Source organism: Oncorhynchus clarkii, chromosome 12 (assembly GCF_045791955.1).
Source record: "Oncorhynchus clarkii lewisi isolate Uvic-CL-2024 chromosome 12, UVic_Ocla_1.0, whole genome shotgun sequence".
Taxonomy (NCBI): domain Eukaryota; kingdom Metazoa; phylum Chordata; class Actinopteri; order Salmoniformes; family Salmonidae; genus Oncorhynchus; species Oncorhynchus clarkii.
Window position 1 is genome coordinate 6,613,983 of NC_092158.1, and position 23,429 is coordinate 6,637,411.

A 23,429-nucleotide genomic window follows, 5' to 3' on the forward strand; every position below is an offset into this window, starting at 1 on the left:
AGTGGAAATCTCCTTAGAGACCCTGAGAGGAGAATGACCCATCCACTTGCTTGCTCTGGGATGGTTTCACTGATCCAAGATCAGTTTCCCCTAGGTACATTCTAGGATCATCATTCCCTCTCCCAATCATTACCTTTAATGCTAAACTGACCCAAGATCAGTGTCTCCTGACAACTTCACACACACACCCACTTGGTCCTCAAGCTGTCTATTGGGCAACGTCATCTTTGTTTCTCAGCATTATGACTTCGCTACAACCCTTTATTCTAGCCAAATCTGCATCCCAAATGGCAACCCATTCCCTATTTAGTGCACTACTTTTGACCATGGCCCAAAGTAGTTCACTATGTCTAGGGCTCAAAGGGTGCACTTTGTCTAGGGCCCAAAGTCGTGCACTATATAGGGAATAGTGTTACACACAAATATTAATGGATGAAGTGTTTGGTGATACAAAGCACAACCTTCCCTTTCAAAATCCTGGCTCTGCCCTTCTTAAAACAAAACACAAAGCACAGTCCTGTCCTCCTTAAGTCAGCCATGTAACTCACGTCCCACATGGATTGGGTCTGGGCTTTTCTGTTCAGGGATTAATAACTTTAGAGGACGGACTCAAACAGAGAGGTCAGAGGAGGATCCCCCTGGTGTTTTGGAAGAGATTCTGGGTAGAATTGAAAGAGAACTGGTCTGGTGTGTGTGTGTGTGTGTGTGTTTGTGTGGGGGTTAAAATCTTGGGTTTCAAAGCCATAAAGAAGTGAACTATATCCACGGATCACTTCCCATTCTTTAAACCTCTTGTACGAAAGTAGCTTTAGGCCTCGGTTCAATCTGTACCGCAGAATATCTGCGTTGTAGCGCGGTTCACATTTAAAGGTAATTTATCGTTTGAGCCAACATATGCAGCGGTTACTGTGAATGCAGTCTCCGCGACCGTGGGAACATTGCCTTTAATTGTCAGCGGATCTTCAGTGCTGCGGATTGGGTTGAGCCCTCACTGTTTTCACACTCTTTATCTTGTCATTTTGATTGGATTCTCCCCACAGACACACCTCTAGTGCTGTAATGAATCCCACTCCAAGACACTGGTCGTGTCCCAAATTACATCCTATTTCCATTTGAGAAATATTGATGGATGAAGTGTTTGGTGATACGAAGCACAACTTTCCCTTTCAAAAGCCTGGCTCTGCCCTTCTTAAAACAAAACACAAAGCACAACTTTCCCTTTCAAAAGCCTGGCTCTGCCCTTCTTAAAACAAAACACAGTCCTGTCCTTCTTAAGTCAAACACTTAACTGATGTCCCAAATGGATGGTTTGAGGATTATGATTGTCCCTGGGCTTTTTTGACCAGGTTTTAACGTTAGAGGACAGACTCAGAGAGAGAGAGAGAGGTCAGAGAGAGCTCAGGGAGAGGTCAGAGAAGGATTGGACGCAGTAACACAGCCTGTAAAACAGCCCTTAAATAGGCAGTAACACAGCCTGTAAAACAGCCCTTAAACAGGCAGTAACACAGCCTGTAAAACAGCCCTTAACCAGGCAGTAACACAGCCTGTAAAACAGCCCTCTGACACAGCGGTTGCATTAAGGAGAAGTCTATCTTTAATTCTGTGAATAACAGTTGTATCTTTTATCAATGTTTATTATGAGTATTTCTGCAAAATCACCGGATGTTTTGGAATCAAAACATTACTGCATGTAACGCGCCAAAGTAAACTGAGATTTTTGGATATAAATATGCACATTATCGAACAACACATACATGTATTGTGTAAAATGATGTCCTATGAGTGTCATCTGATGAAGATCATCAAAGGTTAGTGATTAATTATATCTATATTTCTTCTTTTTGTGACTCCTATCTTTGGCTGGAAAAATGTTTTTTTTTTACTTGGCTATGACCTAACATAATCATATGTTGTGCTTTCGCTGTAAAGCATTTTTGAAATCGGACACAATGGGTAGATTAACAAGATGTTTATCTTTCAGTTGCTCTATTGGACTTGTTAATGTGTGAAAGTTACATATTTCTTTCAAATATTTTTTAATTTCGCGCGCTGCCTTTTCAGCGGAATGTTGTGGAGGGGTTCCGCTAGCGGAATGTTGTGGAGGGGTTCCGTTAGCGGAATGTTGTGGAGGGGTTCCGCTAGCGGAACGTTGTGGAGGGGTTCCGTTAGCGGAATGTTGTGGAGGGGTTCCGCTAGCGGAATGTTGTGGAGGGGTTCCGCTAGCGGAATGTTGTGGAGGGGTTCCGTTAGCGGAATGTTGTGGAGGGGTTCCGCTAGCGGAATGTTGTGGAGGGGTTCCGCTAGCGGAATGTTGTGGAGGGGTTCCGTTAGCGGAATGTTGTGGAGGGGTTCCGTTAGCGGAATGTTGTGGAGGGGTTCCGTTAGCGGAATGTTGTGGAGGGGTTCCGCTAGCGGAATGTTGTGGAGGGGTTCCGTTAGCGGAATGTTGTGGAGGGGTTCCGTTAGCGGAATGTTGTGGAGGGGTTCCGTTAGCGGAATGTTGTGGAGGGGTTCCGCTAGCGGAATGTTGTGGAGGGGTTCCGTTATCGGAAACGCCTGCCTTAGAAAGGTTAAAGGACACGAGCAGGAAAAATAACATGTTGATCTCATGTTTTTTGGTAGAACATGTTAAACTCATACTGGTAAAGAACATTTCTTTCAACCAATCAGAGGCGAAAAGCAAGGATGAGGCATGGCTGGTGTTCTGGACGATTCCTCTGGAACAGACAGTCATGTTGTTGAGGTAGACTCTGCATTGTGTTCTCTCTGTAGTGTTTGTGTGACAGTGTGACTGCGTTAAGTGGTGTGTGACAGTGTGACTCTGCATTAAGTGTTGTGTGTAGTGTGACTCAGCATTAAGTGTTGTGTGACTCTGCGTTAAGTGTTGTGTGTAGTGTGACTGCGTTAAGTGTTTGTGTGACAGTGTGACTGCGTTAAGTGGTGTGTGACAGTGTGACTCTGCATTAAGTGTTGTGTGACTCTGCGTTAAGTGTTGTGTGACTCAGCGTTAAGTGTTGTGTGACTCAGCGTTAAGTGTTGTGTGACTCAGCGTTAAGTGTTGTGTGACTCAGCGTTAAGGGTTGTGTGACTCTGCGTTGTGTTGTGTGTAGTGTGACTCAGCGTTAAGTGTAGTGTGTAGTGTGACTCAGCATTAAGTGTTGTGTGTAGTGTGACTCAGCGTTAAGTGTTGTGTGTAGTGTGACTCTGTGTTAAGTGTTGTGTGACAGTGTGACTCTGCGTTAAGTGTTGTGTGACTCTGCGTTAAGTGTTGTGTGACTCTGTGTTAAGTGTTGTGTGACTCAGCGTTAAGTGTTGTGTGACTCAGCGTTAAGTGTTGTGTGACTCAGCGTTAAGTGTTGTGTGACTCAGCGTTAAGTGTAGTGTGACTCAGCGTTAAGTGTTGTGTGACTCAGCGTTAAGTGTTGTGTGACTCAGCGTTAAGTGTTGTGTGACTCAGCGTTAAGTGTTGTGTGACTCAGCGTTAAGGGTTGTGTGACTCTGCGTTGTGTTGTGTGTAGTGTGACTCAGCGTTAAGTGTAGTGTGTAGTGTGACTCAGCGTTAAGTGTTGTGTGTAGTGTGACTCAGCGTTAAGTGTTGTGTGTAGTGTGACTCAGCGTTAAGTGTTGTGTGTAGTGTGACTCAGCGTTAAGTGTTGTGTGTAGTGTGACTCTGTGTTAAGTGTTGTGTGACTCTGCGTTAAGTGTTGTGTGTAGTGTGACTCAGCGTTAAGTGTAGTCTGTGCTCTGTAGTGTTACAGTAGCCCTTTATGGTAAAACAGAGGCTACACATCACAGGAGAGGAGGAGGAGAGGTTGGTGGTGGGAGAGAGACTGTATTTTTGGGTCCTTGTACTTCCTCCATATAACGTGGATCTGAACAGACAACAGAACAGCTCAATACATTTTACTCCTCTGGGTTTCCAAAGCTCCTGGAAGAAGCAAAATCGTGTTGTTCTCTGGAGTTGTCTTGTCAACTTCTTTACTTTTCTCCCTGTAGTGATGATCATGTTGTTATTGGTTCATCTCCTGTTCCTCTAGTGATGACCATGTTGTTATTGGTTCATCTCCTGTTCCTCTACTGATGACCATGTTGTTATTGGTTCATCTCCTGTTCCTCTAGTGATGACCATGTTGTTATTGGTTCATCTCCTGTCCCTCTAGTGATGACCATGTTGTTATTGGTTCATCTCCTGTCCCTCTAGTGATGACCATGTTGTTATTGGTTCATCTCCTGTTCCTCTAGTGATGACCATGTTGTTATTGGTTCATCTCCTGTTCCTCTAGTGATGACCATGTTGTTATTGATTCATCTCCTGTTCCTCTAGTGATGACCATGTTGTTATTGATTCATCTCCTGTCCCTCTAGTGATGACCATGTTGTTATTGGTTCATCTCCTGTTCCTCTAGTGATGACCATGTTGTTATTGGTTCCTCCCCTGTTCCTCTAGTGATGACCATGTTGTTATTGGTTCATCTCCTGTTCCTCTAGTGATGACCATGTTGTTATTGATTCATCTCCTGTTCCTCTAGTGATGACCATGTTGTTATTGGTTCATCTCCTGTTCCTCTAGTGATGACCATGTTGTTATTGGTTCATCTCCTGTTCCTCTAGTGATGACCATGTTGTTATTGGTTCATCTCCTGTTCCTCTAGTGATGACCATGTTGTTATTGGTTCATCTCCTGTTCCTCTAGTGATGACCATGTTGTTATTGGTTCATCTCCTGTTCCTCTAGTGATGACCATGTTGTTATTGGTTCATCTCCTGTCCCTCTAGTGATGACCATGTTGTTATTGGTTCATCTCCTGTTCCTCTAGTGATGACCATGTTGTTATTGGTTCATCTCCTGTCCCTCTAGTGATGACCATGTTGTTATTGGTTCATCTCCTGTCCCTCTAGTGATGACCATGTTGTTATTGGTTCATCTCCTGTTCCTCTAGTGATGACCATGTTGTTATTGATTCATCTCCTGTTCCTCTAGTGATGACCATGTTGTTATTGGTTAATCTCCTGTCCCTCTAGTGATGACCATGTTGTTATTGGTTAATCTCCTGTCCCTCTAGTGATGACCATGTTGTTATTGGTTAATCTCCTGTTCCTCTAGTGATGACCATGTTGTTATTGGTTCATCTCCTGTTCCTCTAGTGATGACCATGTTGTTATTGGTTCATCTCCTGTTCCTCTACTGATGACCATGTTGTTATTGGTTCATCTCCTGTTCCTCTACTGATGACCATGTTGTTATTGGTTCATCTCCTGTCCCTCTAGTGATGACCATGTTGTTATTGGTTCATCTCCTGTTCCTCTAGTGATGACCATGTTGTTATTGGTTCATCTCCTGTTCCTCTAGTGATGACCATGTTGTTATTGGTTCATCTCCTGTTCCTCTAGTGATGACCATGTTGTTATTGGTTCATCTCCTGTTCCTCTAGTGATGACCATGTTGTTATTGATTCATCTCCTGTTCCTCTAGTGATGACCATGTTGTTATTGGTTCATCTCCTGTCCCTCTAGTGATGACCATGTTGTTATTGGTTCATCTCCTGTTCCTCTAGTGATGACCATGTTGTTATTGGTTCATCTCCTGTCCCTCTAGTGATGACCATGTTGTTATTGGTTCATCTCCTGTTCCTCTAGTGATGACCATGTTGTTATTGGTTCATCTCCTGTTCCTCTAGTGATGACCATGTTGTTATTGGTTCATCTCCTGTTCCTCTAGTGATGACCATGTTGTTATTGGTTCATCTCCTGTCCCTCTAGTGATGACCATGTTGTTATTGGTTCATCTCCTGTTCCTCTAGTGATGACCATGTTGTTATTGATTCATCTCCTGTCCCTCTAGTGATGACCATGTTGTTATTGGTTCATCTCCTGTTCCTCTAGTGATGACCATGTTGTTATTGGTTCATCTCCTGTCCCTCTAGTGATGACCATGTTGTTATTGGTTCATCTCCTGTTCCTCTAGTGATGACCATGTTGTTATTGATTCATCTCCTGTTCCTCTAGTGATGACCATGTTGTTATTGGTTCATCTCCTGTTCCTCTAGTGATGACCATGTTGTTATTGGTTCATCTCCTGTTCCTCTAGTGATGACCATGCTGTTATTGGTTCATCTCCTGTCCCTCTAGTGATGACCATGCTGTTATTGGTTAATCTCCTGTCCCTCTAGTGATGACCATGTTGTTATTGGTTAATCTCCTGTCCCTCTAGTGATGACCATGTTGTTATTGGTTCATCTCCTGTTCCTCTAGTGATGACCATGTTGTTATTGATTCATCTCCTGTTCCTCTAGTGATGACCATGTTGTTATTGGTTCATCTCCTGTTCCTCTAGTGATGACCATGTTGTTATTGGTTCATCTCCTGTCCCTCTAGTGATGACCATGTTGTTATTGGTTCATCTCCTGTTCCTCTAGTGATGACCATGTTGTTATTGATTCATCTCCTGTCCCTCTAGTGATGACCATGTTGTTATTGGTTCATCTCCTGTTCCTCTAGTGATGACCATGTTGTTATTGGTTAATCTCCTGTCCCTCTAGTGATGACCATGTTGTTATTGGTTCATCTCCTGTCCCTCTAGTGATGACCATGTTGTTATTGGTTCATCTCCTGTTCCTCTAGTGATGACCATGTTGTTATTGGTTCATCTCCTGTTCCTCTAGTGATGACCATGTTCTTATTGGTTCATCTCCTGTTCCTCTAGTGATGACCATGTTGTTATTGGTTCCTCCCCTGTTCCTCTAGTGATGACCATGTTGTTGGTCTACAGTAGTTTATAACTATGGGCCCTGGTCTACAGTAGTTTATTACTATGGGCCCTGGTCTACAGTAGTTTATTACTATGGGCCCTGGTCTACAGTAGTTTATTATTATGGGCCCTGGTCTACAGTAGTTTATTACTATGGGCCCTGGTCTACAGTAGTTTATTACTATGGGCCCTGGTCTACAGTAAGTAGTTTATTACTATGGGCCCTGGTCTACAGTAGTTTATAACTATGGGCCCTGGTCTACTGTAGTTTATTACTATGGGCCCTGGTCTACTGTAGTTTGTAACTATGGGCCCTGGTCTACAGTAGTTTATAACTATGGGGCCTGGTCTACAGTAGTTTATAACTATGGGCCCTGGTCTACTGTAGTTTGTAACTATGGTCCCTGGTCTACAGTAGTTTATAACTATGGGCCCTGGTGTACAGTAGTGTATTACTATGGGCCCTGGTCTACAGTAGTTTATAACTATGGGCCCTGGTCTACAGTAGTTTATAACTATGGGGCCTGGTCTACAGTAGTTTATAACTATGGGCCCTGGTGTACAGTAGTGTATTACTATGGGCCCTGGTCTACAGTAGTTTATAACTATGGGCCCTGGTCTACAGTAGTTTATTACTATGGACCCTGGTCTACAGTAGTTTATTACTATGGGCCCTGGTGTACAGTAGTTTATAACTATGGGCCCTGTTCTACAGTAGTTTATAACTATGGGCCCTGGTCTACAGTAGTTTATTACTATGGGCCCTGGTCTATAGTAGTTTATTACTATGGGCCCTGGTCTACAGTAGTTTATAACTATGGGCCCTGGTCTACAGTAGTGTATTACTATGGGCCACTGGTCTACAGTAGTGTATTACTATGGGCCCTGGTCTACAGTAGTTTATAACTATGGGCCCTGTTCTACAGTAGTGTATTACTATGGGCCCTGGTCTACAGTAGTTTATAACTATGGGCCCTGGTCTACTGTAGTTTATAACTATGGGCCCTGGTCTACAGTAGTTTATAACTATGGGCCCTGTTCTACAGTAGTGTATTACTATGGGCCCTGGTCTACAGTAGTTTATAACTATGGGCCCTGGTCTACAGTAGTTTATAACTATGGGCCCTGGTCTACAGTAGTTTATTACTATGGGCCCTGGTGTACAGTAGTTTATAACTATGGGCCCTGGTCTACTGTAGTTTATAACAATGGGCCCTGGTCTACAGTAGTATATTACTATGGGCCCTGGTCTACTGTAGTTTATAACTATGGGCCCTGTTCTACAGTAGTTTATAACTATGGGCCCTGTTCTACAGTAGTGTATTACTATGGGCCCTGGTCTACAGTAGTTTATAACTATGGGCCCTGGTCTACTGTAGTTTATAACTATGGGCCCTGGTCTACAGTAGTGTATTACTATGGGCCCTGGTCTACAGTAGTTTATAACTATGGGCCCTGGTCTACAGTAGTGTATTACTATGGGCCCTGGTCTACTGTAGTTTATAACTATGGGCCCTGGTCTACAGTAGTGTATTACTATGGGCCCTGGTCTACAGTAGTTTATAACTATGGGCCCTGGTCTACAGTAGTGTATTACTATGGGCCCTGGTCTACAGTAGTTTATAACTATGGGCCCTGGTCTACAGTAGTTTATAACTATGGGCCCTGGTCTACAGTAGTGTATTACTATGGGCCCTGGTCTAAAGTAGTGTATTACTATGGGCCCTGGTCTACAGTAGTGCACCATAAAGAGAATAGGGTGCCATATAGGAAGCACACTTTGGTTGTAGTGTCAAACCTCTTGATCTCCAGATACTGTAGATGTAAAAGACTGGCTACAGCAAATATGACTGATAAAGAGTGTGTGTGTGTGTGTATGTGTGTGTGTGTGTGTGTGTGTGTGTGTGTGTGTGCGCGTGTGTGTGTGTGTGTGTGTGTGTGTGTGTGTGTGTGTGTGTGTGTGTGTGTGTGTGTGTGTGTGTGTGTGTGTGTGTGTGTGTGTGTGTGGTTAGTAGAGAGGAAGTGTACTTCAGAAGTTAGTCCTGATGACAACTATATTTACTCTTAATACATTATGATTATGATCTAGAATGTAATCTGGACTATGATCTATTATCTAGAATATGATCTATTATGATTTGGAATATGATCTATTCTGATCTAGAACATGATCTATTATGATCTAGAATATGATCTAGAATATTATCTATGATTTACTTTACACATTCTGTCATATGATCTAGAATATGATCTAGAATGTGATCTATCATTTACTTTACACATTCCATCATATGATCTAGAATGTGATCTATCATTTACTTTACACATTCTATCATATGATCTAGAATGTGATCTATCATTTACTTTACACATTCTATCATATGATATAGAATGTGATCTATCATTTACTTTACACATTCTATCATATGATCTAGAATGTGATCTATCATTTACTTTACACATTCTATCATATGATATAGAATGTGATCTATCATTTACTTTACACATTCTATCATATGATCTAGAATGTGATCTATCATTTACTTTACACATTCTATCATATGATCTAGCATATGATCTATGCGTTACAGCTGGATGAGTCAACAGCCGTGGCAGGCCTGGCACAGCTCCTGGTATATGTCCGTTACGTTTATAGGGGGTCAATTAAGGAAGACATCCTCTTCTGCAAACTGCTGGAAACCAGGACAACAGGAGAGGATATTTTGAAAGTACTGGACAGTTTTGTGACATCAAGACTTTGGTGGTCAATATATGTTGGTATCTGTACTGATGGCTCAAAAGCCATGACAGGGAGACATAGTGGAGTGGTAACGTGTGTAAGCTGTTGTTCCCTACAGGGAGACATAGTGGACTGGTAACATGTGTGCAAGCAGTTGCCTCCGACACAACTTGGGTTCACTGCAGCATCCACCGAGAGGCTCTTGCTGCCAAGGGAATGCCTGACAGCTTGAAAGATGTTTTGGGCACAACAGTGAACACTTGTATATTTTCTGCACTGTGCAATGATACGGGCAGCGACCATGTAACGCTTTTATAACATACGGAAGTGCTCTGGTTATCAAGGGGCAAAGTATTGACACATTTTTTAAATTGAGAGACGAGCTTAAAGTTTTCTTTACTGACCATAATTTTCACTTGTCTGACTGCTTGCATGATGACGAGTTTCTCACACAACCTGCCTATCTGGGTGAAGTTTTTTCTCACCTGAATGATCTGAATCTAGGATTCCGCAACTATTTTCAATGTGCGGGACAAAATTGAGGCTATGATTAAGAAGTTGGAGCTCTTCTCTGTCTGCATTAACAAGGACAACACACAGGTCTTTCCATCATTGTATGATTTTTTGTGTGCTAAATGAACTCAAGCTTACGGACAATGTCAAATGTGATTTAGCGAAGCACCTGAGTGAGTTGGGTGCGCAATTACGCAGGTACTTTCCTGAAACGGATGACACAAACAACTAGATTCATTATCCCTTTCATGCCCTGCCTCCAGTCCACTTACCGATATCTGAACAAGAGAAGAAATTGCAACAAGCGGTTGTGTAAAAATAGAATTTAATCAGAAGCCACTGCCAGATTTCTCGATTGGGCGGAGCTCAGAGTATCCTGCCTTGGCAAATCACGCTGTTAAGACACTGATGCCCTTTCCAATCACGTACCTATGTGAGAATGGATTTTCATCAGCATGAAAACTAGATACAGGCACAGACTTTGTGTGGAAAAACACTCAGACTCTCTCCAAAACAACCCAACATTGCAGAGTTATGTGAATCCTTTCAACACACCCTTCTCATTAACCCGTGGTGAGTTATTCACAATTTTCGTTGAACAAAAAAAGGTTTTCATATGTAAGATGGTTAAATAAAGAGAAAATTGATTGATTATTGACCTGGAGGGTGAATGTTTGAAAGGGTACAGTACTCAGCTGGAGGGTGAATGTTTGAAGGGGTACAGGACTATAACAAGTTTGGGAACCACTGATCTATCATTGACTTTACACATTTTCTGACTCGTTGTTGTAGACTGCTAATCTCCGGCCACTACAGCAATCAGAGCATCACACACACGCACTCACGTGCACACACACACACGCACGCACGCACGCACACACACACACACACACACACACACACACACACACACACACACACACACACACACACACACACACACACACACACAAACACAAACACACACACACACGCACGCACGCACGCACGCAGAGCAGAGCAGAGCAGCCTAATCTGATGTTCCACATCACAGAGCTAAGTGAACGGTTGCCAGAGAAAAGTGGGGCCATGGCCATAACTACCTACGAGGACATGGCCATAACTACCTACGAGGACATGGTCATAACTACCTACGAGGACATGGTCATAACTACCTACGAGGACATGGTCATAACTACCTACGAGGACATGGTTATAACTACCTACGAGGACACGGTCATAACTACCTACGAGGACATGGTCATAACTACCTACGAGCACACGGTCATAACTACCTACGAGGACATGGTTATAACTACCTACGAGGACATGGTCATAACTACCTACGAGGACACGGTCATAACTACCTACGAGGACATGGCCATAACTACCTACGAGGACACGGCCATAACTACCTACGAGGACATGGTCATAACTACCTACGAGGACATGGCCATAACTACCTACGAGGACATGGCCATAACTACCTACGAGGACACGGTCATAACTACCTACGAGGACATGGCCATAACTACCTACGAGGACATGGCCATAACTACCTACAAGGACATGGCCATAACTACCTACGAGGACATGGTCATAACTACCTACGAGGACATGGCCATAACTACCTACGAGGACATGGCCATAACTACCTACGAGGACATGGTCATAACTACCTACAAGGACACGGTCATAACTACCTACGAGGACACGGATATAACTACCTACGAGGACACGGTCATAACTACCTACGAGGACACGGTCATAACTACCTACGAGGACACGGTCATAACTACCTACGAGGACATGGTCATAACTACCTACGAGGACATGGTCATAACTACCTACGAGGACATGGTCATAACTACCTACGAGGACATGGTCATAACTACCTACGAGGACATGGTCATAACTACCTACGAGGACATGGTCATAACTACCTACGAGGACATGGTCATAACTACCTACGAGGACATGGTCATAACTACCTACGAGGACATGGCCATAACTACCTACGAGGACATGGCCATAACTACCTACGAGGACACGGTCATAACTACCTACGAGGACATGGCCATAACTACCTACGAGGACATGGTCATAACTACCTACGTGTTATGTGTTCTCCTGTCTCTTAGTGAATGAGTGGAACCCTGACCAGTGGTGTGTTATGTTCTCCTTTCTCTTTGTGAATGAGTAGATGTTCTCCTGTCTCTTAGTGAATGAGTGGAACCCTGACCAGTGGTGTGTTATGTTCTCCTGTCTCTTAGTGAATGAGTGGAACCCTGACCAGTGGTGTGTTATGTTCTCCTGTCTCTTAGTGAATGAGTGGAACCCTGACCAGTGGTGTGTTATGTTCTCCTGTATCTTAGTGAATGAGTGGAACCCTGACCAGTGGTGTGTTATGTGTTCTCCTGTCTCTTAGTGAATGAGTGGAACCCTGACCAGTGGTGTGTTATGTTCTCCTGTCTCTTAGTGAATCAGTAGATGTTCTCCTGTCTCTTAGTGAATGAGTAGATGTTCTCCTGTCTCTTAGTGAATGAGTAGAACCCTGACCAGTAGTGTGTTATGTTCTCCTGTCTCTTAGTGAATGAGTAGATGTTCTCCTGTCTCTTAGTGAATGAGTAGAACCCTGACCAGTGGTGTGTTATGTTCTCCTGTCTCTTTGTGAATGAGTAGATGTTCTCATGTCTCTTAGTGAATGAGTAGAACCCTGACCAGTGGTGTGTTATGTTCTCCTGTCTCTTAGTGAATGAGTGGAACCCTGACCAGTGGTGTGTTATGTTCTCCTGTCTCTTAGTGAATGAGTAGATGTTCTCCTGTCTCTTAGTGAATCAGTAGATGTTCTCCTGTCTCTTAGTGAATGAGTCGAACCCTGACCAGTGGTGTGTTATGTTCTCCTGTCTCTTAGTGAAAGAGTAGAACCCTGACCAGTGGTGTGTGTTCTCCTGTCTCTTAGTGAATGTGTAGATGTTCTCCTGTCTCTTAGTGAATGAGGAAAACCCTGACCAGTGGTGTTATGTGTTCTCCTGTCTCTTAGTGAGTGAGTGGAACCCTGACCAGAGGTGTGTTATGTTATCCTGTCTCTTAGTGAATGAGTAGAACCCTGACCAGTGGTGTGTTATGTTCTCCTGTCTCTTAGTGAATGAGTAGAACCCTGACCAGTGGTGTGTTATGTTCTTCTGTCTCTTAGTGAATGAGTGGAACCCTGACCAGTGGTGTGTGTTCTCCTGTCTCTTAGTGAATGAGTAGAACCCTGACCAGTGGTGTGTTATGTTCTCCTGTCTCTTAGTGAATGAGTGGAACCCTGACCGGTGGTGTGTTATGTTCTCCTGTCTCAGTGAATGAGTGGAACCCTGACCAGTGGTGTGTTATGTTCTCCTGTATCTTAGTGAATGAGTAGATGTTCTCCTGTCTCTTAGTGAATGAGTAGATGTTCTCCTGTCTTTTGGTGAATGAGGAGAACCCTGACCAGTGGTGTGTTATGTTCTCCTGTCTCTTAGTGAATGAGTAGAACCCTGACCAGTGGTGTGTTATGTTCTCCTGTCTCTTAGTGAATGAGTGGAACCCTGACAAGTGGTATGTGTTCTCTTGTCTCTTAGGGAATGAGTAGAACCCTGACCAGTGGTGTGTTATGTTCTCCTATCTCTTAGTGAATGAGTAGAACCCTGACCAGTGGTGTGTTATGTTCTCCTGTCTCTTAGTGAATGAGTAGAACCCTGACCAGTGGTGTGTTATGTTCTCCTGTCTCTTAGTGAATGAGTAGATGTTCTCCTGTCTCTTAGTGAATGAGTAGATGTTCTCCTGTCTCTTAGTGAATGAGTGGAACCCTGACCAGTGGTGTGTTATGTTCTCCTGTATCTTAGTGAATGAGTAGATGTTCTCCTGTCTCTTAGTGAATGAGTAGAACCCTGACCAGTGGTGTGTGTTCTCCTGTCTCTCAGTGAATGAGTGGAACCCTGACCAGTGGTGTGTGTTCTCCTGTCTCTTAGTGAATGAGTGGAACCCTGACCAGTGGTATGTGTTCTCTTGTCTCTTAGTGAATGAGTGGAACCCTGACCAGTGGTGTGTTATGTGTTCTCATGTCTCTTAGTGAATGAGTAGAACCCTGACCAGTGGTGTGTTATGTTCTCCTGTCTCTTAGTGAATGAGTAGAACCCTGACCAGTGGTGTGTTATGTTCTCCTGTCTCTTAGTGAATGAGTGGAACCCTGACCAGTGGTGTGTTATGTTCTCCTGTCTTTTAGTGAATGAGTGGAACCCTGACCAGTGGTGTGTGTTCTCCTGTCTCTTAGTGAATGAGTAGAACCCTGACCAGTGGTGTGTTATTTTCTCCTGTCTCTTAGTGAATGAGTGGAACCCTGACCAGTGGTGTGTTATGTTCTCCTGTCTCTTAGTGAATGAGTAGAACCCTGACCAGTGGTGTGTTATGTGTTCTCCTGTCTCTTAGTGAATGTGTAGATGTTCTCCTGTCTCTTAGTGAATGAGGAAAACCCTGACCAGTGGTGTTATGTGTTCTCCTGTCTCTTAGTGAGTGAGTGGAACCCTGACCAGAGGTGTGTTATGTTATCCTGTCTCTTAGTGAATGAGTAGAACCCTGACCAGTGGTGTGTTATGTTCTCCTGTCTCTTAGTGAATGAGTAGAACCCTGACCGGTGGTGTGTTATGTTCTCCTGTCTCTTAGTGAATGAGTGGAACCCTGACCAGTGGTGTGTGTTCTCCTGTCTCTTAGTGAATGAGTAGAACCCTGACCAGTGGTGTGTTATGTTCTCCTGTCTCTTAGTGAATGAGTGGAACCCTGACCGGTGGTGTGTTATGTTCTCCTGTATCTTAGTGAATGAGTAGATGTTCTCCTGTCTCTTAGTGAATGAGTAGATGTTCTCCTGTCTTTTGGTGAATGAGGAGAACCCTGACCAGTGGTGTGTTATGTTCTCCTGTCTCTTAGTGAATGAGTAGAACCCTGACCAGTGGTGTGTTATGTTCTCCTGTCTCTTAGTGAATGAGTGGAACCCTGACAAGTGGTATGTGTTCTCTTGTCTCTTAGGGAATGAGTAGAACCCTGACCAGTGGTGTGTTATGTTCTCCTATCTCTTAGTGAATGAGTAGAACCCTGACCAGTGGTGTGTTATGTTCTCCTGTCTCTTAGTGAATGAGTAGATGTTCTCCTGTCTCTTAGTGAATGAGTAGATGTTCTCCTGTCTCTTAGTGAATGAGTGGAACCCTGACCAGTGGTGTGTTATGTTCTCCTGTATCTTAGTGAATGAGTAGATGTTCTCCTGTCTCTTAGTGAATGAGTAGAACCCTGACCAGTGGTGTGTTATGTGTTCTCCTGTCTCTTAGTGAATGAGTGGAACCCTGACCAGTGGTGTGTGTTCTCCTGTCTCTCAGTGAATGAGTGGAACCCTGACCAGTGGTGTGTGTTCTCCTGTCTCTTAGTGAATGAGTGGAACCCTGACCAGTGGTATGTGTTCTCTTGTCTCTTAGTGAATGAGTGGAACCCTGACCAGTTGGGCCTGAGACGTGAAACGAACTGCCCCAGCTCGGAGTCGTCTCAAGTAGGCAATAGAGACGCTGTTCACTGTGTTTGAGAGAATCTGGGCAAAAGGCTATTTTAAAACTGTTCCGCGACTCCTGTCCTGTCTACAGTCATCCCCCAAAACAAACAGGAACGGTCTTTCTGAGAATGAGTGCACAACTGGTAAATAGTCGCTTATAGATATGTCAGTCAGACAGGTGGCTTGCTGCCGGCAGACACTTCTGTTGCAATAACATTGAAGGGCTCTGCCTGCTAAAATGAGGAAGTAAAGCCAATGTTAAATGGAGCCTAACTCAGCAGGAGAAAAAATATGACACTAAGTTCTCATAATAACTTTACTTTACAGAGAGGACTACTGAGACAGACTTACTGAGACAGACTGACTGACTGAGACAGACTGACTGAGACAGACTGACTGAGACAGACAGACTGAGACTGACAGACTGAGACAGACTGACTGAGACAGACTGACTGAGACAGACTGACTGAGACAGACAGACTGAGACTGACAGACTGAGACAGACTGACTGAGACAGACTGACTGAGACAGACTGACTGAGACAGACTGACTGAGACAGACAGACTGAGACAGACTGACAGAGACAGACTGACTGAGACAGACTGACTGAGACAGACAGACTGAGACTGACAGACTGAGACTGACAGACTGAGACAGACTGACTGAGACAGACAGACTGAGACTGACAGACTGAGACTGACAGACTGAGACAGACAGACTGAGACTGACAGACTGAGACTGACAGACTGAGACTGACAGAGAGGACTACTGAGACTGACAGACTGAGACTGACAGAGAGGACTACTGAGACTGACAGACTGAGACAGACAGAGAGGACTACTGAGACTGACTGAGACAGACAGACTGAGACAGACAGACTGAGACAGACGGAGAGGACTATTGACACAGACTGACTGAGACAGACTGACTGAGACAGACGGAGAGGACTACTGACACAGACGGAGAGGACTACTGAGACAGACTGACTGAGACAGACGGAGAGGACTACTGAGACAGACTGACTGAGACAGACGGAGAGGACTACTGAGACAGACTGACTGAGACAGACTGACTGAGACAGACGGAGAGGACTACTGACACAGACTGACTGAGACAGACGGAGAGGACTACTGACACAGACTGACTGAGACAGACTGACTGAGACAGACGGAGAGGACTACTGACACAGACTGACTGAGACAGACTGACTGAGACAGACGGAGAGGACTACTGACACAGACTGACTGAGACAGACTGACTGAGACAGACGGAGAGGACTACTGAGACAGACAGCCCCCCCCCCACACCGCCCAGTAAATGTTTAGAAAGTTCACTCTCATTTACTTTATTTTTATACAATAAAAACACTTAAATGCTATTTGTTGAACAGCAAAAACAATCAAAATGACCCCAGCCATTATCACCATGGTTACTGTAAATCCATTCACCTCAATCCATTTACAAACACATAGCCTATTAGCAATACAATTAGCAATCCATTCTGGACCTCACTACAAGTCAAACCCTGGTTACGGCAATGAGTGGGACTGCTGGAAAACACTGTCTCCTCAGTATAGGCTGTGACAAGGTAGCACTTCACACGCACGCACACAGGGTGGCCATGCTAGATCGTAAATGATGTGTTCAGACTAGACATTAGTAGAATATAGACCATTTGATCAAGAAAAACTCCATTATCATCTAACTACTCTCCTACTAATGTCTAAATAAATTCATTCAAAATCCTACAATGGGGCCTCCCGGGTGGCGCCAGTAAGGGCGCTGTACTGCAGCGCCAGCTGTGCCATCAGAGTCCTGGGTTCGCGCCCAGGCTCTGTCGTAACCGGCCGCGACCGGGAGGGCTTGGTCGGTAGGGGTGTCCTTGTCTCATCGCGCACCAGCGACTCCTGTGGCGGGCTGGGCGCAGTGTGCGCTAACCAAGGTGGCCAGGTGCACGGTGTTTCCTCCGGCGCATTGGTGCGGCTGGCTTCCGGGTTGGATGTGCGCTGTGTTAAGAAGCAGTGCGGCTTGGTTGGGTTGTGTATCGGAGGACGCATGACTTTCAACCTTCGTCTCTCCTGAGCCCGTACGGGAGTCGTAGCGATGAGACAAGATAGTAACTACTACAACAATTGGATACCACGAAATTGGGGAGAAAAAGGGGTAAAATAATAAAATAAAATAAATAAATAAATAAATAAATAAAAAATCCTACAATGTGACTCTCTGGATTTTTTTTCTTCTCATTTTGTCTGTCATAGTTGAAGTGTACCTATGATGAACCACAGGCCTCTCTCATCTTTTTTAAGTGGGAGAACTTGTACAATTGGTGGCTGACTAAATACTTTTTTGCCCCACTGTATACTATCTCTGTATATATATGATCTCTGTATATATACTATCTCTGTATATATATACTATCTCTGTATATATATACTATCTCCGTATATATATATACTATCTCCGTATATATACTATCTCCGTATATATACTATCTCCGTATATATACTACCTCAGTGTATCTAGAGAGATGTTATATATACAATCTATGTATATACTATCTCTGTATATATACTATTTATGTATAAACTATCTCTCTATTTTTACTAGCTCTGTATATATACTATTTATGTATAAACTATCTTTGTATATCTGATACATTTGACGTCAAAGAAAAAGCAGTAGAAGATCATGAATCAACATGACTCAACGTGAATCATCTTTCTCTCCCCTGGTAAGATCCGTGTGGGCGTGTGGGGTGTCTCTCTGTCAACAAAGACTGGTGCACGATCTCTAACACTACTACGTACGTCTCTTAGTTCTGTTTATCTGAGTTTAGAATACCTCATGATAAAGCTGTAGACCATACTAGAGAGTTTTCATCTATGTTGTTCGAAGCTGTCTATTTACTACCATAAAACCGACGCTGGGCACTAAGACCACACTCAACGAGCTGTAAGAGGGTCATAAGCAAACAAGGACATGGTCATCCAGAGGCGGAGCTTGTTGTGGTCGGTGATTTTAATGCAGTGAAACTGAAACCCGTTTTACCTCATTTCTACCAGCATTTCACATGTTTCAACCAGAGGAAAAACTCCACGTTTACTCAGAGAGATGTACACAACGCTTTCCCTCACCCTCCATCTGACCGTAACTCTATCCTCCTCAAAACTCATACAGGAAGTACCAGTGACACCCTGAATACGGAAGTGGTCCCATGAAGCGGATGCTAAGCTAAAGGACTGTTTCATTAGCCCGGACTGGAATATGTTCCGGGATTCATCCGATGGTGTGGAGGACTACACCACATCAGTCACCGGCTTCATTAATAAGAACATTGACGACGTCGTCCCCCCAGGGCCGTACGTACATATCCCAACCAGAAGCCGTGGATTACAGGCAACATCCGCACTGTGCTAAAGGCTAGAGCTGCCGCTTTCACGGGGAGGAACACTAATCTGGATGCTTATAAGAAATCCCGCTCTGCCCTCCACCGAACCGTCAAACAGGCATAGCGTCAATACAGGACTGAGATCGAATCCTACTACACCGGCGCTGACACTCGTCAGATGTCACGGATTACAAAAGGAAACTCAGCTGAGAGCTTTCCAGTAACACAAGCCTGCCAGATGCCTTCTATGCTCGCTTTGAGGCAAGCAACACTGAACCATGCATGAAAGCCCCAGCTGTTCTGGACAACTGTTTGACCTGCTTCTAGATCAGCACTCCTACTCCGAGTCCCCTTGCGAATACAGTACGACACTCTCCTCTGATCTGCACCAATGGACTGGGAACTATGGGAACTATGACTGGGAACTATGGCCATAAGAATTTATTTAACAAGGCAAGTCAGTTAAGAACAAATTCTTATTTTCAATGACGGCCTACCAGGGAACAGTGTGTTAACTGCCTTGTTCAGGGGCAGAACGACAGATGTTTACCTTGTCAGCTCGGGGATTCAATCTACCGGTTACAGGCCCTACACTCTAACCACTAGGCTACCTGCCGCCCCTACACTCTAACCACTAGGCTACCTGCCGCCCCTACACTCTAACCACTAGGCTACCTGCCGCCCCATAAATAATGACAGACACATTCAATAAATCATCATGGGATGAATCATCATAGTCACAGTGTTTTAGCTACAGTAGACTGACAGGCTCGAGTCCACACAGTTTCATTCCAGATTCATATCTCTCTGTCTGAGCCATGTGACTCTTGCGTGTTTTAATGAACGCGGGGCTGTGACTCTCTACGGTTTCCATGAGTGGCCACTCTTAGTGGGGTTGAAAAACAACATGACAACCTGCGTCAGTAGCGTGTGCTGATGGCACGGTGTTTGTGGGCTCTGTGAGCCGGGGCGGGGCCTCGATTGGCCTCTAGGCGGTGTGTGTGTGTGTGTGTGTGTAAAGGTGTGTGTACACAGTAGTGAGAGGAGACATTGACCCCTCTCCTCTGTTTCTTCTCTTATCGTCTCCTTTCCTCCTCACCTCTGATGAGTGTGTGTTTGTCACAGGAGGCTGCTGATGGGAGGACGGCTCCTAATAATGTCTGGAATGGAGCAAATGGAACGGCATCAAACACCAGGAAACCATGGAAACCATGTGTTTGATGTATTTGATACCATTCCACTGATTCCACTCCAGTCATTACTACGAGCCCGTCCTCCTCAATTAAGGTGCCACCAGCCTCCTGTGGTGTGTGTGTATCTACCAAAGGCTAGTGAAGTCACTGACATTCTGTCAGAAAACAGACAACATGCAATGACGCATGATATGACTAACAACAAGACTCACTGTGATTTAGGCAGCTCCCTCCAAACCCCCACCTCTCTTCTCTCTCTCTCTCTCTCTCTCTCTCTCTCTCTCTCTCTCTCTCTCTCTCTCTCTCTCTCACTCCAAACCCCCACCTCTCTACTCTCTCTCTCTCTCTCTCTCTCTCACTCCAAACCCCCACCTCTCTACTCTCTCTCTCTCTCTCTCTCTCTCTCTCTCTCTCTCCCCTCCTCCAAACTCCCTCCTCTCCCTCTCTCTCCCCCTCCAAACACCCAACTCCCTCCTCTCCCTCTCTCTCCCCCTCCAAACCCCCAACTCCCTCTTGTCCCTCTCTCTCTATATCTCTTTCTCACTCCAAACCCCCACCTCCCTCACTCTCTCTCTCTCTCTCTCTCTCTCTCTCTCTCTCTCTCTCTCTCACTCCAAACCCCCACCTCCCTCCTCTCTCTCTCTCTCTCACTCCAAACCCCCACCTCCCTCTCCCTCTCTCTCTCACTCTTTCTCACTCCATACCCCCTACCTCCCTCCTCCCTCAGCCTAAAAACAACAGGTTTGAGTTGAAGAATCAACCCCTAAACAAATCCTCTTCAGGCAGCGGTACTCTCTGTACTCACTGCCAGTATGTAGTTCAATGACCTTACCTTCTGTCCTGTTACCCTCCTGCTCCAATGGATACTACAGCACATTACAGCCATGACTGGAAGATGAGTCACACACACACACACAAACACACACACTCACACACACACAGACAAACACACACACACACACACACACTCACACACACACACACACACTCACACACAAACACACACACACACACACACAGACACACACACACACTCACACACACTCACACACACACAGACAAACACACACACACCCACACACACAGACAAACACACACACACACACACTGCTGTATTACACACTGAAGTAAGGGTTTCAAAAGGGATCTAAATCTATTCAAGAGGCCTTGTTTTCCTCGGTGTTGGTAGTTTGTGTGGCGTCAGCTGGAAAACGTCACAGAGTCCAGTAGCTGGAGGACAAGTGAATGAAAGAGTCCATTCAGGAATAAAGGATGTGGACATTGATTCATTCAGGAATAAAGGATGTGGACATTGATTCATTCAGGAATAAAGGATGTGGACATTGATTCATTGAGGTGTGTTTTCTGCTCATCGTGTTGAAACATCTTTACTGTGAAGCGGTTTGTGTTACGAAACAGTTCATCTTTACTGTGAAACGGTTTGTGCTCCTCTTCGCTCTGCCTCCCTCTCCTCTTCGCTCTGCCTCCCTCTCCTCTCCACTCTGTCTCCCTCTCCTCTCTTTCTCTCCCATTCCGTGGTCTTCTCCTTGCGTCTCCTTTAGAAGTCTACAATGTGCTCTCTGCTTCCAACAACAACCACCATGATAATCTCTTTCCATTGTCCACAGCTGACCACTGACTGTCTTTGATTATCATGTTTTGTCTGAACCATTTTTAAGGATCATAACGATGTCAGGGAATGTTATTCATGTGTCGTCTCAGAATAGCAGCAGCCTCAGTCAGGTACAGTAGAGTGTGTGTCGAGAGCTACTTCAGAAGAGTGGTACAACCGACTCAGAGCAGCGGCATACAACTATCCACTCTGTATGAAATCATCAGTGGCTCTCACAACATTAGAAATCAGTTGAATTGGATTCACTCTCACAACATTAGAAATCAGTTGAATTGGATTCACTCTCACAACATTAGAAATCAGTTGAATTGGATTCACTCTCAATGAAGAATCAAATAATGAAATGTGAAAACTTTGGGCGATATTCTGATTTGAGATCAGCAGAACTCTTCCTCTTTACGATGCCAACCATCACAACAGGCAATCTGGGAATCCCTCCGTAATATACAGGCTCTTCAGTCCTCTTGCTTATTATAGCAGGCTAATTTGGATAATTACAATCCGTGACAGACATTCACATTTGAATATTACTCACTCAGATTATGATTGCCTTTAGCTCTGTCCACACTTACAACCAGGAACTTGGTTAATATTAAATTATAATAATATTATTTTTTAAATGTTTTATTTAAGCTTTATTTAATTATTTCACATTAATAATAATCATTTGGTGGGTGCTTGCATTTGTCTTGTACAAGTGTGTATTCATTTGCATGTGTGAATTGGAAAATCTTTTTTTTTGCATATCCCAACTGTCCCTTGGAGAGTGGGGTCACAGCCAGGGTCTATGACCAGAGGTTGGGTCACGGCCAGGGGTTGGGTCACGGCCAGAGGTTGGTCACGGCCAGGGGTTGGGTCACGGCCAGGGTCACGGCCAGGGGTTGGGTCACGGACAGGGTCACGGCCAGGGGTTGGGTCACGACCAGGGTCATGGCCAAGGGTTGGTCACGGCCAGGGTCACGGCCAGGGGTTGGGTCACGGCCAGGGTCACGGCCAGGGGTTGGGTCACGGCCAGGGGTTGGGTCACGGCCAGGGGTTGGGTCACGGACAGGGGTTGAGTCACGGCCAGGGGTTGGGTCACGGCCAGAGGTTGGGCCACGGCCAGGGTCTACGGTCACGGCCAGAGGTTGGGGATAAAGAGAGGCTGTTTGCTGCTACAGTGGTCTGATAGCTGGTCTAAAATTAGTGCACTAGGTAGGGAACAGAGCCCTATAGGTCCTGGTCAAAAGTAGTGCACTAGGTAGGGAACAGAGCCCTATAGGTCCTGGTCAAAAGTAGTGCACTAGGTAGGGAACAGAGCCCTATGGGACCTGGTGTGCAATCTGGAAAGCAGACTCCAGTGCCATTTATATTCCTTCTGTTAGCTCCAGCAGGCGTACAGACCCAGTGGAATTCTACAGCTGCATGAGGGAGTCTGTCTGTCTGTCTGTCTGTCTGTCTGTCTGTCTGTCTGTCTGTCTGTGAGAATTTTCCTTGACACCTAAAGTACTTGTTACATTCTGAATGCTTAGCAGGACAGGAAAATAGTTCAATTCACACACTTATCAACACAACCTCCCTGGTCATCCCTACTGCCTCTGATCTGGAGGACTCTCTAAACAGAGAACCTCCCTGGTCATCTCTACTACCTCTGATCTGGAGGACTCACTAAATAGAGAACATCCCTGGTCATCCCT

General features: G+C 44.8%; 2 protein-coding genes across 3 annotated transcripts in view; one reads left to right on the forward strand and one right to left on the reverse strand.

Annotated features, from left to right (window-relative positions):
- LOC139422664 (methyl-CpG-binding domain protein 2-like) overlaps positions 1 to 23,429 on the reverse strand; it is a 272,964-nt gene that overhangs the window by 101,045 nt on the left and 148,490 nt on the right. The gene's annotated exons all lie outside the window — the stretch shown is intronic.
- Positions 15,464 to 23,429, forward strand: part of LOC139422663 (glucagon receptor-like) — a 100,380-nt gene continuing 92,414 nt past the window's right edge. Inside the window, exon 1 of one of the 2 annotated variants that reach the window (XM_071173837.1) lies at positions 15,464 to 15,679. The gene's annotated coding sequence lies outside the window, so the exon portion shown is untranslated. The remainder of the gene's footprint in view (positions 15,680 to 23,429) is intronic. The other variant, XM_071173839.1, reaches the window with a different exon arrangement.